The sequence below is a fragment of the Panulirus ornatus genome, chromosome 12, assembly GCF_036320965.1.
Source record: "Panulirus ornatus isolate Po-2019 chromosome 12, ASM3632096v1, whole genome shotgun sequence".
NCBI lineage: Eukaryota > Metazoa > Arthropoda > Malacostraca > Decapoda > Palinuridae > Panulirus > Panulirus ornatus.
Genome location: NC_092235.1, coordinates 23,854,976 through 23,872,475, shown reverse-complemented (window position 1 = coordinate 23,872,475; position 17,500 = coordinate 23,854,976). Strand labels below are relative to the sequence as shown.

Below are 17,500 nucleotides of genomic sequence, written 5' to 3'. Positions count from 1 at the left end.
ATGAAATAACTGGCCACAAACCAACACTGGGGCAGACCCCGCTAACACGCACAACACCAACCAACCCGCACACACACACACACACACACACACACCCAGTTCCAACACATTCCCTGGCGCGCATCTCCCCAGAGTGTGTGTGTGTGTGTGTGTGTGTGTGTGTGTGTGTAAGGGGGGGGGGGTCGGTCGGTGTCGTTCCCCCCCCGGGACGGGGCGCGGCGCGGCGCCCCGCCCCGGGGAATCGAACCGGGGACGCAAAGTTACGGTTGTGGCGAAAGAACCGCCGCTGGCGATGATGATGATTTGCCCCGAAGGACTGGGGCGGGGTTGGGGTGTGGGGGGGGAGGGTAACGGGGGGGGGGGGTCCCCCTCCGAGCGCGTAGCGTCGCTCGGATGAAAGGGAATTTTCTGAAGATCTTAAAAGTGAGTGGAGAGAGAGAGAGAGAGAGAGAGAGAGAGAGAGAGAGAGAGAGAGAGAGAGAGAGAGAGAGAGAGAGAGAGAGTTAGTTCTGTCTGGCCGGGCCGTGGACGACGTGTATTGCGAAGATTAATCTCTTGTATAGTTCTGATCGCACGGCTCAACCAGGGGGGGATAGGAGGGGGAGGGGGGGATAGGAGGGGGGATGGGGGATAGGAGGAGGAATCAAGGGTGGGGGAGGGATGGTTTGAGAGGGTGGTTGGGTGAGGAGGAGGTGGGAGGAGGAGAAGAATTGGTGCGTTTTGTAGCCCGGTAATCGACATTGTCCTTTGGGAGTTTCCGTGAGTGTGTTGGTCCTCGTGTTTTGATGAGTGCGTTTACACACACACACACTCTTATTTGCTTGCTTGCTTGCTTGTTTGTTTTCTGTGTGTGTGTGTGTGTGTGTGTGTGTGTGTGTGTGTGTGTGTGTGGAAGCAAGTGAAGGTTCGGGACGAACTCAAAGTCTTCGCAACAGTGTACTTCAGTTCCTTGGAGGCGCTGTTGATCCAATTACAAGTACATATTGTCCAACTTCTCTTTAATTTTTCTTTTTTTTCGGCTCCTGAGCCTTGTGGGGGTACGGCTTTTGTTTCAGTCTTTTGTTAAGGGGGTGAGAAGAGTGGGTGGGTGTGGGGTGATGGGGTGGTGTGTCCATGAGGTTGTGTAGTGTGGCTAGCTGGTTGGCTGAGGAGGGAGGTGGGGCAAAGAGTATCTTTTCTTCATACAATGGTAACTGAGGGGAGATCTGGCTTGTAGTCATTTCCTGAGCTGTAGAGAAAAGAGGAAAGACAATGTGTGTATGTGATTTAGTGTCTATTTAGAGCAATGCAAGTTAACGGGATTGCTTAAAGTATTTGAAGTGCTTTCATTCGTTGATTAAGGGTTTTTTTTTCTTAACTATCTTAACTATTCTCTCTCTTCCTCTAACACAGAATCTCCATTCCAAGGACATTCAATTTCTACACTGAACTCATTTTTTTGTGTGTTAATGGGTAAACACTGCTTATAGCCGGAAGTGATTACAGCTATCTTGTATCAATATACTAAATACCTATGGCCCAGAGAGATAACCTTATCGCTGTTATCTTTATAAAAGCAAATTATTCGTATCTTTCATACATTTAACAGGGACTTCTTCTTCGTAGCTAGTTTCTGTCGCTCTTGTGCAAAAAAAAACCTAATTGATCTAGCTCTCAAAGAAGCTAAGGATGTGTCTATCTCTTTTCCTATTCTTCCCTTACACTCTAAACACAAGGATTCTCCATGGCTTCCTAGGAGTCCTATAGACCTTAGGGAGCTAGTCTAAGACGGACGCATCTTTGGCCATCAGGTGCTTACAATTCAATCCTTTTTGGGATGTGGGAGATACTCCTTGGGGAAGGACCGACCACTGGAATCACCTCATTTCCAGTTCCAAAATAGGGATGGAATTTATGTGATCTCATATAGTTATATCATACCTCAATGACGCTAGGGATTTGCCATGAAATTCTAGGGCTACTTTGGGTTGGGTCCTGTTGTTTCAAGGTTACACTTCACGCAGGAGCTGGGAAAGTGTGATGGAGTTCTTTTGGACGCAGACGTTCCTCGCTGAGACTACGTTCCTTTAATGTCAGGAGCTGGGTAAGGTGGGACCCTTTTTTTTGGGGGGGGGGGGTAACGTGATACAGACAACTGTACTCTTTTTCGTCCCCTGACGATGGCACAGCCTCGCTGAAGATGACTTCTCTCACTCGTCGTGTAAGATCGTGTACGAAGAAGTAGATCTCAAGTAGATTAAGTGTTACTTTACTACTTAACGTCAATGTTTTTTTTTCTCTTTCTTCGTCTGTCAAGTCAACTGCATCAAATGGAGAGAGAGAGAGAGAGAGAGAGAGAGAGAGAGAGAGAGAGAGAGAGAGAGAGAGAGAGAGAGAGAGAGAGAGAGAGAAAGAGAGATTTGAGAGGGTAGTAGTTAAACCTACTGGCACCAAAGCTCGAATGTACATACAGCTTCGAGATCCTTCCCTTCTCTCAATGCTACATCGAGGAAAATTTCTCTCAGAACTTTCCTTCTTTCTTTTTTTTTCCTCCCCCTGAAGAAGAAGGTCTTCGTGTGTGTTTATTTATAATAAGGAAGTGAGGCGGTTGAGTGAAGGGAAAATGTTCCTAAGACGATGCTTTTTGCACTGCTCTCAAAACAGATCTTTAACTTGGCCATATTAATAATTCTCTTTAGATCTGTTTTGGGAGAAGGGCTTTTAATTAGCCCTCGCCTTTGAGACCTAAACATTTCTTTGTGTATTTCTTTGAGGAACTTCTTTTTGAGTTATATACATATTTTTTTTTTCTTCTCTTTTTCCCTTTGAACATTCGACTGGTCCGGGGAGTGACTTTCTTAATCATAAAATTCTTTGTCTGGTTCTTCTTTGGGTACAGACAATATATGTGTAACGTAGTCTGTGCGTCTTATCCCGATCTGCTTTGCAGCAAAGGAAATATAAAGGTTTATTTTCTTCCAGAGAATATAATCAACTCACGAGTCCAGCTTGTAATTTTTCATGATCTATAATTTTTCTGGCGAAAATATTGGTCAAATCTGGAAATCAGGATCTTCTGGTTTACTATCCTGTCTCTGTGTTTACATAGGTCAGGAATTTAGGATAATATCATTGTCCTCCAGTAGATGACTGCTATAAACCATCAGGTCTTGTGCTATCTGTCCTTCCCATGTACTGTCCTCCAGCAGATAACCTGGTCATAGACCATCAGGTCTTGTGTTATCTGTCCTTCCCATGTACTGTCCTCCAGTAGATAACCTCGTCATAGACCATCAGGTATATATATATATATATATATATATATATATATATATATATATATATATATATATATATATATATATATATATATATATATTCACATTTACACAAACACACACAGAAACAGGTAAAGCAATAGGAAGTAATACACACTCACACTATGGCCAAAAATCAGACAATACATCACTTCAGCACAGTTCATTTCAAGGTAAAAATCATGTTAACAGGAAATTACAGTTATATTTCAGGAAATTGAAAGATTAACTAGAATTAAGGCAGGTAAAGTGGCGTATGTGTGAGTGTGTGTGTGTGTCTCCTCCAACACTTACAACTACAACTACTGCCACTACTAATACAGCTACTACTACTACTTCTACTTCAACGACTAATATTAATCAACGATTTGTAAAGTAATTTCGAGAGAGAAGCTTAAATATACATAAAAAAAATTACACATAACATAACCAGTAGGGATGATGAAAGAAGACCATAAATAGATATATAAATAACTATCAATGTGTTAGACTGGTGATGAATCATGACGTTAAATGTGTTTGGAATGGTGGGTGTTCCTGTAGCAGCCTGCACGACCTCAGATATGCAACTCGGAGACGAGGGATCTCTGGGAAGAGAAGGGATGGTGGCGGGGTCGGTGCAATACCTTCATTCCAAACTGGTACATGATGGTTGGAGAGTCGGGAAGGACTGAAGTGTTGAGCGTCTCTCGATAGACGGCGTAAGATGGACCGAAGGTTGATCTTACATGTCCACTTCTGTATCCTTTCCTGTCGCTCCTGTTGTGTTGTGGCAAGGGAGGAAGACTAGATAGGGGAGGCATGGGCAGCTGTGGTGGACAACTGCAACTCTGGGACGAGGGATCTCTGATGGTAGGCGAAGACGGTGGTGAGGATCGTACAGTATTTTCTTCCCAAACTGTCTGTGAGGTTCAGGTGGCTTAAGAGGGACCGAGGTTGATCTTACATGTCCACTTCTGCATCCTTTCCTGTCGCTCCTGTTGTGTTGTGGCAAGGGAGGAAGACTAGATAAGGGAGGCATGAGCAGCTCTGTGAAGAACAAGAGTTCTGTAGATGTTGAGTTCAGTCGTCTAGGGTTCAAGTGTCTTGGGTCTACGGAGAACATGGAGACGACTGATGGAGGAGTTGATGACGATGGTGCTGGCTGTGTTCCTTCCAGAAATCAATTTATTGTCCAGAGTAACAACACCGAGAAAGCTTGGTGGAGTGGGCGATCTGGAAGGGGGGACTGGAAATGAGTGGGACAATACGGACTGAGACACTGGCTGGAAGAGAGACAGAGAGTCAAGAAGTACACGACCACAGCCTTGGTTGGGTTGATGGCGATGCGTTTAAGCCCTCCTGGAAGCCGCTGGAAGGTGTTCTGCAGAGGGGAATGTAGCTGGAAAACCTATCATCAACGCCGTCGCTTACGCCTCACTCGTCGTCGACGCGCTTCCATCAAGCGCCTGAGTTGTAAGGATTAGGGAAAACAAAAGTGGTTCCATCTACAGTGTCCTGCGGGACGCCATGGGTGAGGGACTGCAACGTGGAGAGAGAGACACACACACACACGACGTGGCCTTCGGGACGCGTCCACCGAGCCTGGGGCCACTTACTGAAGGAGTCTGTAAGCCACAGAGTGCGACATCTCCTTCCAGACTAAGGATGACGTCATCAATCAAAGGACTACGGGTGACTGAGTCAAAAGATCGGAGGTCACAGAAGGATTGGGGTCTTCCCTGGTGAGGACCACAGAAGGCCTGGAGGTCTTCCCTGGTGAGGACCACAGAAGGCCTGGAGGTCTTCCCTGGTGAGGACCACAGAAGGCCTGGAGGTCTTCCCGAGTTGCGACACATGAAGATTCAACGAAGCTACAAAGATGTTCCTAACCTAACCAAACTTGCAACGTGTGTGTGTGTGTGTGTGTGTGTGTGTGTGTGTGTGTGTGTGTGTGTGTGTGGTGCAGGGTTGTTGGGTTTCCACAATGATACCAGCATCAAAGCCCACATGCTGAATGCGAACGTGTGTGTGTGAGAGAGAGAGAGAGAGAGAGAGAGAGAGAGAGAGAGAGAGAGAGAGAGAGAGAGAGAGAGAGAGAGAGAGAGAGAGAGAGAGAGGCAACAACAACAACACGGCCATTCACACAATAACAGCAATATTTCATATCTGTGTGTGTGAGAGAGAGAGAGAGAGAGAGAGAGAGAGGAGAGAGAGAGAGAGAGAGAGAGAGAGAGAGAGAGAGAAATGGAATGAGGCGGAACAGATACGAACAGAAGAACGAGGGATAATAAAAAAAGAGGAAGTATATATATATATATATATATATATATATATATATATATATATATATATATATATATATATATATATATATATAAGATAATAACGAATAAATAGATAGATAGATAGATAGATAGATAGAGAGAGAGAGAGAGAGAGAGAGAGAGAGAGAGAGAGAGAGAGAGAGAGAGAGAGAGAGAGAGAGAGACTTCCCTCTCCACGCACATAATTGAAAAGCTAAAGAGGAATCTATCAAACAGAAAATGGGCTACAAAATCACCCAACCTGTCCATTCCCCCCCCCCCCCCCCCCCCCCCCCCCCAGGTGTACTCACACACACACACACCAAAAATATCAAAAGGGGGGAGGAGGGAGGGGGTGGGGGTGTGGGATTCTTTCATGGCAAATATACCCCCCCAACCCCTTTTTTCCCCCTCCCTTCTCTCCCTCCTGCTTGCCAACAGAATGATATCCAAACATCAAAGCATCAAAATATGTTTAATAAAAGTATCACACACCACTTTTGTAACGCTTCTGCTCTTTGCTCTCCTAGAAATGGAATGCGGCAAAATATATTACATGAATTTATGATTTTTTTTTCGGGGGGGAAGGGGTGGTTGGGTGGTGTGCCCTATACGCCAATTTTTTACATATATATATATATGTGTGTATATATGATATATGTACGTATATGTTGTTTCGCTATGGGTCAATCTGTCAATGATGATTCTCATGAATTCTCTAATTGCATTTGCAGGGGGATGTGTGTTGAGGGTGGGAGGACATGCGTGTAGGGACTCAGTTTTTGTGGGAAAAAAAAAGGAATATAAAAAAAACAGAGAAAGAAATAATGTGAGGTAAAAAAAAAAAGAGGAAGAAATAATAGGAGCAGTTTTTTGAGTCCCAGTACTTTTAAAAGTCTTAGTAGTTGTCTTCGGTATATGGTTAATATATCAATTACTGTCATACATAGAGATACGAGGAAGTAAACATAGTTACACAGACACACACACACAGACACACAGTGAGAAATACCTTTTCAAACTCCTATCTCTTGGACTAACATTAACCTTGTGTGAGAATCGTATTCAAATGACCTCATATGGCAAAGAAGAAATAGAAAAAAGGGAGCGAGCTAACATGACCTTTTATAAATCTATAAATAATGAAATAAATATACGAGGAAATGAAGATGGGTTATCATGAGTGGAAAGATCACCTACATTATCATTATTTCATTATCATAATTATTCATCATTATCATTACTATTATCATTAACAATATTACTATTATCATTATCATTATTATTACTATTATCATTATTATTATTATCATTATCACTATTATCATTATCATTATTATTAATATTATTATCATTATTATTATTATCATTATTATTATCATTATTATTATCATTATTATTATCATTATTATTACTATTATCATTATTATTATTATTACTATCATTACTATTACCATTATTATATTATTACTATTATTATTATTATTATTATCATTATCATTATTATTATCATTATCATTATCATAAATGAATGCCTTTCACGGGGCTTCTACAATTTCGGGGCTGCGCTCCTCGCCACAGCAGGGAAACGATGTTATCCTTTGAAGCGAAAAAGATTGACGACGTAACTATACTCCTTTTCGTCCACAGCCTCGCCCAAGGTGCCCTCTAGCACGCAATGCATAGCACGGGCGGGCAGAGTCCGGTAACACGTCTCTCCCAATACATAAATATAAGTAATTAGAAGTTATCTAATAACATATATTGTTAATGTTTGATGATCATATTTACATCTTCCCTCATACTGTCGAAGGTATGAAACTTTTTTCAACCCTGTTTAATTTACAATATTTACCTATGTCATTCTTTATCAACTTATCAAAATATTCAAGTTATAATACATCTCTTTTATGTTGACAAAGTTGTTATTTATCGCGTTATGATAACTATCTGAATAACATAGCGTACTCTACCCTTGATATTTACTTACATATCATACATATATTAATGTGTTTCACGCTAGTGAAAAAAAAAAAAAAAACAACCTCTTTAGAAAGGTTTTAGAACAAATTAGAAAATATAGCGCTTTGTACAAAAGACATCTTTAAGTAAATATTAACAAAAATTTGTGAAAAAAACGGAAAAAAAACCAATTTGCACTGTATGCTTAATAGTACATATCTTCAAATAAGATAAAGTAAGTAATAATAATAACAATAATAATAATAATAACATATCATTATCATTATTACAACATAATAATAATAATCATTATCATTACTATCATTATTATTATTATTATTATTATTATTATTATTATTATTATTATTATCATCATTATATGGAGCAAATACCTCATTATCACCCCATTATAACAATCATCATTTACTAAATACAAGAAGACATCAAACCAGCTCATAAACAGACCTAGCTCCCTCCCACTGAAAATCTAAACCTATCAAATGACAGAGATACAAAAATTATATTATAAGTTATATCAAATACAAAACAACTTTGAATTATGAACAGAAAACGGATATTACAGATACAGATCCAAATTGCAATGTAATATATATATATATATATATATATATATATATATATATATATATATATATATATATATATATATATATATATATTATTTCCATAAAAGGGAACCATGATTAATTCTGTGGTCATTTGCAATATATATTAAAGTGTCTGATGGTAATATATCACCATGAGTACGACGATACGACCCTTGAGTACGACGATACGACCCTTGAGCACGACGGTACGACCCTTGAGCACGACGGTACGATCCTTGAGCACGACGGTACGACCCTTGAGCACGACGGTACGATCCTTGAGCACGACGGTACGACCCTTGAGCACGACGGTACGATCCTTGAGCACGACGGTACGATCCTTGAGCACGACGGTACGATCCTTGAGCACGACGGTACGACCCTTGAGCACGACGGTACGATCCTTGAGCACGACGATACGACCCTTGAGCACGACGGCACGATCCTTGAGCACGACGATACGATCCTTGAGCACGACGGTACGATCCTTGAGCACGACGGTATGACCCTTGAGCACGACGGTACGATCCTTGAGCACGACGGTACGACCCTTAAGCACGACGGTATTACCCTCGAGCACGACGGTACGACCCTTCATAACGACGGTACGACCCTTGAGTACGACGGTGCGACCCTTGAGCACGACGGTACGACCCTTCAGTACGACGGTACGACCCTTGAACACGGCAGCAGTACGACATGGCACGATAGCTGAACACAACGATGGTTCGACCCTTAATGATGATGGCCTAACCTCTGCCATGACCCTATCAGGGTCAAGGGTAATTTCAAGAGGTCACGCCCCTTATACGTAAGGGTCGTATACCGTCGTGCTCAATGCGATAAGGTGAGAAAACAATGTTATACGTCAGAAAAAGGATATTATCATATTGACATCAACCCACAAGTGGCTAATGTATAATTAATGAAAAGGAATGATTACTGAACAGCTAGTCACATAGGCCTACCACAGAGCACACTTGTATCTAGTAACAACATGGGATTAATTAATATAACAATAATCAAAGTTGTAAATCATATATACTTACGGCCTGTTGTAAGCAAACAATCACAAAGTGTTGTAAAAGCCTTTTTAAAAGGCCAACATTCCCAGGTTATAGCCTTATAGGATATATAAAAAGATATATTCTTTATAATAGCTGAAATGGCAGAGGAAGGCGGGTTCCACATGGAAGCCATTTCGGTTGAAAAGGTAAAAATAATGAGTAGAAACAAATTGGAAATATAATCACATAATACGAAAAAAAATGGAGAAAAAAATATCAAAAATAGAAAAATGGGGGGAAAAAATTAAAAAATATTCCGTCTATACAATGTTTGGTTAAAAAATATTCTGTTTATCCTTTTCAATATTTTTTTTCCCTCGATCATTTTCTACGTAGTAGTATACTGAATACATCTTACGAATATTCCAATACCCATGCAATGATGAACACAAACAGGGAATATCATCTAAATATTCTCCCGTTTACAATCAGCCATGATTTTACGAAAATAAGGCATAAGATATTCTTAGATAAAGCTTGATTTCCGATACAAGGCCTAAGCTTAAGCGAGAAAAGGGGACTATATATAGACATTCTAAAAGCTTCAAAGAATAAGTAGGCACATAGTGTGTGTGTATATATTGGAAAGGATCACAATTTTGCGCGTGATCAAGATATTCCTATGAGTCCATGGGGAAAATGAAACACGAAAAGTTCCCAAGTACACTTTCGTGTAATAATCACATCATCAGGGGAGACACAAGAGAGAAATATAACAGTCAGTTGATATACATCGGAGAGACGAAGCTAGGACGCCATTTGGTAAACATGTAAACAAGAAAGTGCACTTGGGAACTTTTCGTGTTTCATTTTCCCCGTGGACTCATAGGAATATATATATATATATATATATATATATATATATATATATATATATATATATATATATATATATATATATATATATATATCACAAGTGAAGGCGCGAAACCATTGATTTAGGAGGGAGTGTATAGGGTATTAAGTATAGGCATATGTTTGCTGCCGTTGTCATAGCAACGCCACACATGAATAGAACGGTTGCCGCCAGAGGAGAAAAATGGCCGGGCCTGGACCTTTAATCCAACCCCCCACCACCACACCTCATCCCACCCACCCACCACCACCATAACCCCGCCATGAGGGTACGAAGGGCGTAAGTCACGTGTTCTCTCTCTCTCTCTCTCTCTCTCTCTCTCTCTCTCTCTCTCTCTCTCCATACCACATCACGACCATATACTTTAAAAGTCATTTCGTCCATCAGTAATACGAAATCTCTAAATAAGCTCAAATAAAAAAAAATCATCAAAAACAGCCGAGAAAATAAATCACAATAAATGGCTTTAAACTGATGGCCATTTAATTTCACCTGCAGCATCTAAGAAGCTTTTACTTCAAATTTATTACCATTCAATTCCACATCCGGCATTTAAAAACTTTTACTTTAAACTGATGGCCATTTAAATTCCACCTGTGACATTAAGAAACTATTCACTTCAAACTGATAGTCATTTGATTCAACTACCGACATTTAAAAATATACTTTAAACTGGTGGGCATTTAATTCCACTTGCCATTTAAAAAAAAAAGCCTATTAAACCCAGTGATTACGACTCAGTCATAAAGAATTATCCGTCAAAGGTATAGCGACAATGGCGTCTGGTTAACAAGATAACAGAGAATAAATAATGATATCAAGTTATCTCAGTTATCAGTGTCACGCCTGAACAACATAACTGATAACTAATGATGTAAAACATGATAGAGACGAAATGACCAATTCCGGCGCGCCTTAACGACGGTACGACCATACAGTCATACAGTACCAAGCATACAATCATACAGTACTGAGCATATACAGCCAAGAATGTCTCTGCATTAATACATTACTACAGTATCAGTCATACAATCATACCGCTGTCAGAATACAGTAATCATCAATAAACACATACAGTAAGGAATAACACGTCTCTACGTTCATAATAAAAAAAAATATACAACTGAAAAAAAAAATGGAAATATATTTTTTTCCCCAATGACAAGTATACATATACCCCCCTCACCCCCGCATATCTTCATGGGGGGGGGGATTGTTGTTGTATTTTCTTAATTCTTATTTTCCAGTCACTGTGAAAGGCAAGCGTCATACAAATACTTCCATAACAATATATATATATATATATATATATATATATATATATATATATATATATATATATATATATATATATATATATATATATATATATATAACTGTGGTTAGTATTGTAGAAACAACATGGATATACTCTCTTAGTATATCAGAGAATAAAAAAACTATAGTTTATATGTTTAGCTATATGACAAGAATAAAAAACTATAGTTTATATGTTTAGCTATATGATGAAAATAAAAAACTATAGTTTATAAGTTTAGCTATATGACAAGAATAAAAAACTATAGTTTATATGTTTAGCTATATGATGAAAATAAAAAACTATAGTTTATATCTTCTTAGTTATATGACAAGAATAATAGTCCATAGTTTGTAGACACATTAGGAAAAGTCTGGAGTTCGTGAGTATACGATGAAAAAACTTTATAATTTGTGAATATATTAGAAAAAAAAACTCTATACTTCATGGGTATATTATAAAAAAAAACTCTATACTTCGTGAGTATATTAGAAAAAATTATATACTTCGTGAGTATACTACGAAAAAGTATAGTAGACAAAACTCTATAGTTCGTGAGTATACCACGAAAAATAAAACGAACAAAAAACGGTCTGTGGTTCATCAAGACGTTTTCTATTGCCAGGGGGTTATCAACTATACAGGGCGTCCTGGTCCTGTGTGGGGTCTTAATATTTGATGATCTCTCCTGGCGTGGAGCACAGACGCTTATCACCATATAATGTCTTCATTCCACCCAGAGAGAGAGAGAGAGAGAGAGAGAGAGAGAGAGAGAGAGAGAGAGAGAGAGAGAGAGAGAGAGGCTCATGTAGCGGGCTGGGTATGACGGATAATGCCCCCCCCCCCTCACCATGGTTAATAGGGATGTCGGTTAATTGAAGTTACGGTTAATCGGAATTTCGGTTAATCGAAGTTACGGTTAATAGGAATTCCGGTTAATCGGGATGATGGTTAACTGGGATTTCGGTTAATAGGGACAGGGGAAATTTGTTTGCCACTATACCCTGCCTTTGTCGATGTGAAAATAAGAATAAATAATGTTAGTTTACCTTTAAAAAAAATATCTTTATTATTGTTATCATTAGTTACGGTAATTACAGTAATTAAGTGGCCAGCTTGAAGGGCGAACATTTCGATTCTGAGACGGAGTTCCGTGTCGAAGCTCTTGGTCGAACCCCTGAGTCGAGGCTTTGATTCGAACCCCAGAGTCGAGCTCAAGGGTCGTACAGTCGAACCCGAGTCGAGCTCAAGGGTCGTACAGTCGAACCCCATAGTCGATGCTCTTGGTCGAACCCCTGAATCGAGCTCAAGGGTCGTACAGTCGAACCCGAGTCGAAGCTCTTGGTCGAACCCCACAGTCGTGCTCAAGGGTCGTACTACATGTACAGTGTACAAGTACAGGATACAGGCACAATATAATCGACTAACGGTAAACAAGACGAAAAACAGACCATAAGTACACACACACACACACACACACACACAGGGCGACCCTCCCCCTTCACTATGAATAGTCCGGATAAAGTTAACAATAATCCGGTTAACCTGTACTCCCCAACCACCGAACTGTGCCGGGCCGGATAAGGCGTAATATATCCGATTATACTTGACGAAGATGCGAAGTCTGCCTACCTTCACTAATTACAATTACAGGCTAATTACAGGCTAATTAATGAGGTTTCTAATGACAGGGAGCTTATGGCTTACCTGAGCTGGTGTGTACCACCGCCATTTTATCGTCCTCCCGGTGTAATAATGGTATATTCAGGGCGAGAGTAAAGTTAGGGAGAGATGGAGAGAGAAAAAGTTAGGGGGAGAAAGAGAGAGAGAGAGAAAAGTTAGGGAGAGAATTGGGGCGAAAATAGGGTGAAAATCGGTACAGGAAAATTGGGAGAAGGTTCTGAAAGAAATTGGGGGGAGGAGTTTTTGAAAATAGGGAGAAGAGATGGAGTTAGGAAATAATAAGTAATTAAGGAGAACACATAAAGACCTACAGAGAAAATGGAACAGGTAATCAAAAACCAGTGACCATTTGACTACGAAAATGTGAAAAGTCTGGGAGAAAATGGGAAAAGTTAAGGAGAAAACAGAAGTTAGGGAGAAAATGGGGGATGGTGGCTGAAAAAAAAGGAGAAACTAAATGATGAGAAAATGGAAGGTCTAAAGATAATGGGGAAAACCTATGGAAACCTTAAGTCAATGAAAAACTGGAAAATTCGTAGACATATAGAAAGTAATGAAGAAAACGGAAGTTAAAGAGAAAACGGAAAACGGAAGACAGGAAAGTGTCTTGAAGAACGTTAGTTTAAGCCATCAATTAAGCTTTCGTTAATCAGCTTAGGCCAGCATCAAAAAATATATTATACTTTACACTGAATGTGGTCAACGAGAATATCACGTTCTACATCACCTCACCTCAATGACCAAGCTTAACGAGGCTGTTCTCTCGTAACGACAGTTTGTGAAAACGACCACCCCCTCATTAAGTATGATAAACGAGTCTGCTAAGTCGTTACACGATTTCGGTGAACATGTAAGTATTGTCGCTGCCTCCGTGCACTGGCTTAACGAGCTGTGTTTACCCTCCCATTAACTAACGACGGGAGAGAGAGAGAGAGAGAGAGAGAGAGAGAGAGAGAGAGAGAGAGAGAGAGAGAGAGAGAGTCTCAGGTATGTTATGGACAATATTTTTCACCTTTTTGTGGTGGGGGGGATTTGGAAGAGGAGGGGGGGGGGTTGGTGATCGTGGAGGGGGTGCTATGGAGGTAGTGGGGAGGTGAAAGGTGTGTTTGTGTTTGTGTGTGTGTGTGTGTGTGTGTGTGTGTACACTCGACAATAATACATAAACAGGGTCAAACCGTTTGTGATGTGCGTACATACTACAAGCACACACACACATTAACTGACCATGAGTCCGCTTGGGCCGTCCCGCACGGGTTCGAATCTTGGGCGCGGCACTTAACCCACAGCAATCCTAGATGATCATCCTCCTCTCAGGGATGCTCAATACATATATAATGTCTTCGTACACACACACACACACACACACAGGAGTAAAGACAGTACATATACACAAAGGTTGAGCGTAACCCCCCCCCCCCAAACCCACGAGAACAGAAAGCAGGTAATCACATGTTTAAATAAGCCATAATAATCCTTCCAGGCCCTCGTCCAATGTGCCTCTCCATCCATTGTCAAAGAAATATCGTGCCAGCGTTCACTCCACAATCTAGTTTCTCTAACAAACACATGATTACACTCCTGGCTGCCCCCCCCCCCTCCTCCCTCCGCCGGCGAATTACGCACAGGGAAACAATTCTTAAAATTTCCAAGAAATTTTCCTGCTTGCCACAACGGGGGATTTCACGCCAGAAATCCCCCTCCAAGAAAATCCTCCTAGGACTAAATCCACCCCACCATGGGGATTAGCAGATGCCTAACAATGTGTGTTTGGTTTAGCATACAGCTGATAAGGTCGTAATGTAACTATGTGATAAGGATACAATGGTTGTAGATAAGGGTGTCAAGGATCCAGCCGTGCGGAAAGTGTATTATTCTTTTGATATTAGGCTGCTGGGGGACCCGAATATTTTAATGCTAGGGAGAGAGAGAGAGAGAGAGAGAGAGAGAGAGAGAGAGAGAGAGAGAGAGAGAGAGAGAGAGAGAGAGAGAATATGCTTGCAATTCTGACTTGATTTACCGGCGTTTCATCTCCTGCACTCGTCGTGCACAAGGGTCGTACCGTCGTACACAAGGGTCGTACCGTCGTGCTCAAGGGTCGTACCGTCGTGCTTAAGGGTCGTACCGTCGTGCTCAAGGGCCGTACCGTCATACTCAAGGATCGTACCGTCGTGCTCAAAGATCGTACCGTCGTGCTCAAAAGCCGTACCGTCGTGCTCAAGGGTCTTACCGTCGTGCTCAAGGGTCGTACCGTCGTGCTCAAAAGCCGTACCGTCGTGCTCAAGGGTCTTACCGTCGTGCTCAAGGGTTTAATGATAACCCAACGATTAAATTCCTCGATACATCGTCGGCATTCGGGAAAACAAGAGTCAGATACGAGAGTGTGTACAAGAGGCAGTAACACAATAACATCATACTTGTGTCCTTGCTAACTATGGTTCTGGTAAATCATTAATTTAACGACTTCTATTTCCCCGACCATTAGGGGAGATAAACTACTCGCCAACCGCCAATTACAACGGATTACAATTTTAAGCGACACCCGATTGGCGAGTTCAACATCTCATTTGACCCAAGGGGTGAAAAAAAAAGTCGGCAAAAACTGACGCGATGGTTCTTTTCTCGCCAGCCTGATTATATTGTTCCCGACACTAAATTGATGATAATTAATACTCTTATGATAATTAACGACGAGATTTGTTAAATGTGGTTAAATTTATCTCAGTGTCATGGACAACGAAGGGCAAAAGAAGGCGAAAAACGAGGCAAATTTAAGAAGCTTACGTACACATATTTTGTAAACATAAGCCATATTTGCTGCCCGTTAAGAGTAAACTTTGTTATATATTTCTTTTATATCATATATATATATATATATATATATATATATATATATATATATATATATATATATATATTTTTTTTTTTTTTTCTTTTAAACTATTCGCCATTTCCCGCGTTAGCGAGGTAGCGTTAAGGACAGAGGACTGGGCCTTTGTGGAATATCCTCACTTGGCCCCCTCTGTTCCTCCTTTTGGAAAATCAAAAAAAAAAAAACGAGAGGGGAGGATTTCCAGCCCCCCGCTCCCTTCCCTTTTAGTAGCCTTCTACGACACGCAGGGAATACGTGAGAAGTATTCTTTCTCCCCTATCCCCAGGGATATATATATATATATATATATATATATATATATATATATATATATATATATATATATATACCTTAATTTCAAAGGCCTTTATAATTTTAGCTTCAAAATCTAAATTTTTCTCACTAGAATTAACCTTTATCGTAAAGAGATGGTAAAGTACTTCTTTATGAAGTTATTAAATTACCCAGAGCTTTTACAAACACTAGTGAATTTTAGAATATCTTTTTTTAAAAAAGTTTTATGAATATAAATATATGAATTTACGCCTTGAGGTAAAATGGGGATATTTTTTCAAAAAAACATAATTAGATTGTTTCGTAAATTTGTATTTTGATTACTTAGGTACGACCTTTGACCAAGACGGTACGACCCTTGAGCACGACAGTAAGACCCTTGAGCAAGACGGCACGACCCTTGAGTAGGACGGTACGACCCTTGAGCACGACGGTACGACCCTTGAGTAAGACGGTACGACCATTGAGCACGACGGTACGACCCCTGAGCACGACAATACGACCCTTGAGCACGACGGTACGACCCTTACGAATGATGGTATGTCCTAATGAGTCAAATAAAAACATTATACCCAAGGGTCGTACTGTCGTGGTCAAGGGTCGTACCGTCGTGGTCAAGGGTCGTACCGTCGTGCTCAATGGTCGTACCGTCTTGGTCAAGAGTCGTACTGTCGTGGTCAAGGGTCGTACCTTCGTGGTCAAGGGTCGTACCGTCGTGGTAAAGGGTCGTACCGTCGAGGTCAAAGGTCGTACCGTCGTAGTCACTAGGGTCACTACAGCGTGACCCAATGACCTGTTATGGTCTCGGTCACATAATGTGATAATAAGTGGCATTAATAATCGCTATTTTCTTATTCTAATCCAAAAAAGATATAATATGTAATGACCTTTTTGCCACTACCTAGATGTACTGTGCTACTACCCCTCTCTCCTCCACTACCCTCCAACCATCACTACTTGACCACTTACCTCTCTTCACCATTACCCTCCAACCATCAACACTTACCTCTCTCCATCACTACCCTCCAACCATCACCACTTACCTCTCTCCATCACTACCCTCCAACCATCACCACTTACCTCTCTCCATCACTACCCTCCAACCATCACCATTTACCTCTCTCCATCACTACCCTCCAACCATCACCACCTCCACCACTACCCTCTAACACCAGCACCACTAACCTCAACCACTACTACCCTCCAAAAATCACCACTACTAACCCTCCACTACTACCCCTCCCCCCCCACTATACCACTACCCTCCACCAGCCACTTCCCTC

General features: G+C 40.8%; 1 long non-coding RNA gene across 6 annotated transcripts in view; it reads right to left on the bottom strand.

Moving 5' to 3' along the window:
- The window catches only part of LOC139751866 (uncharacterized), a 288,051-nt gene that overhangs the window by 99,961 nt on the left and 170,590 nt on the right, over positions 1-17,500 (bottom strand). The gene's annotated exons all lie outside the window — the stretch shown is intronic.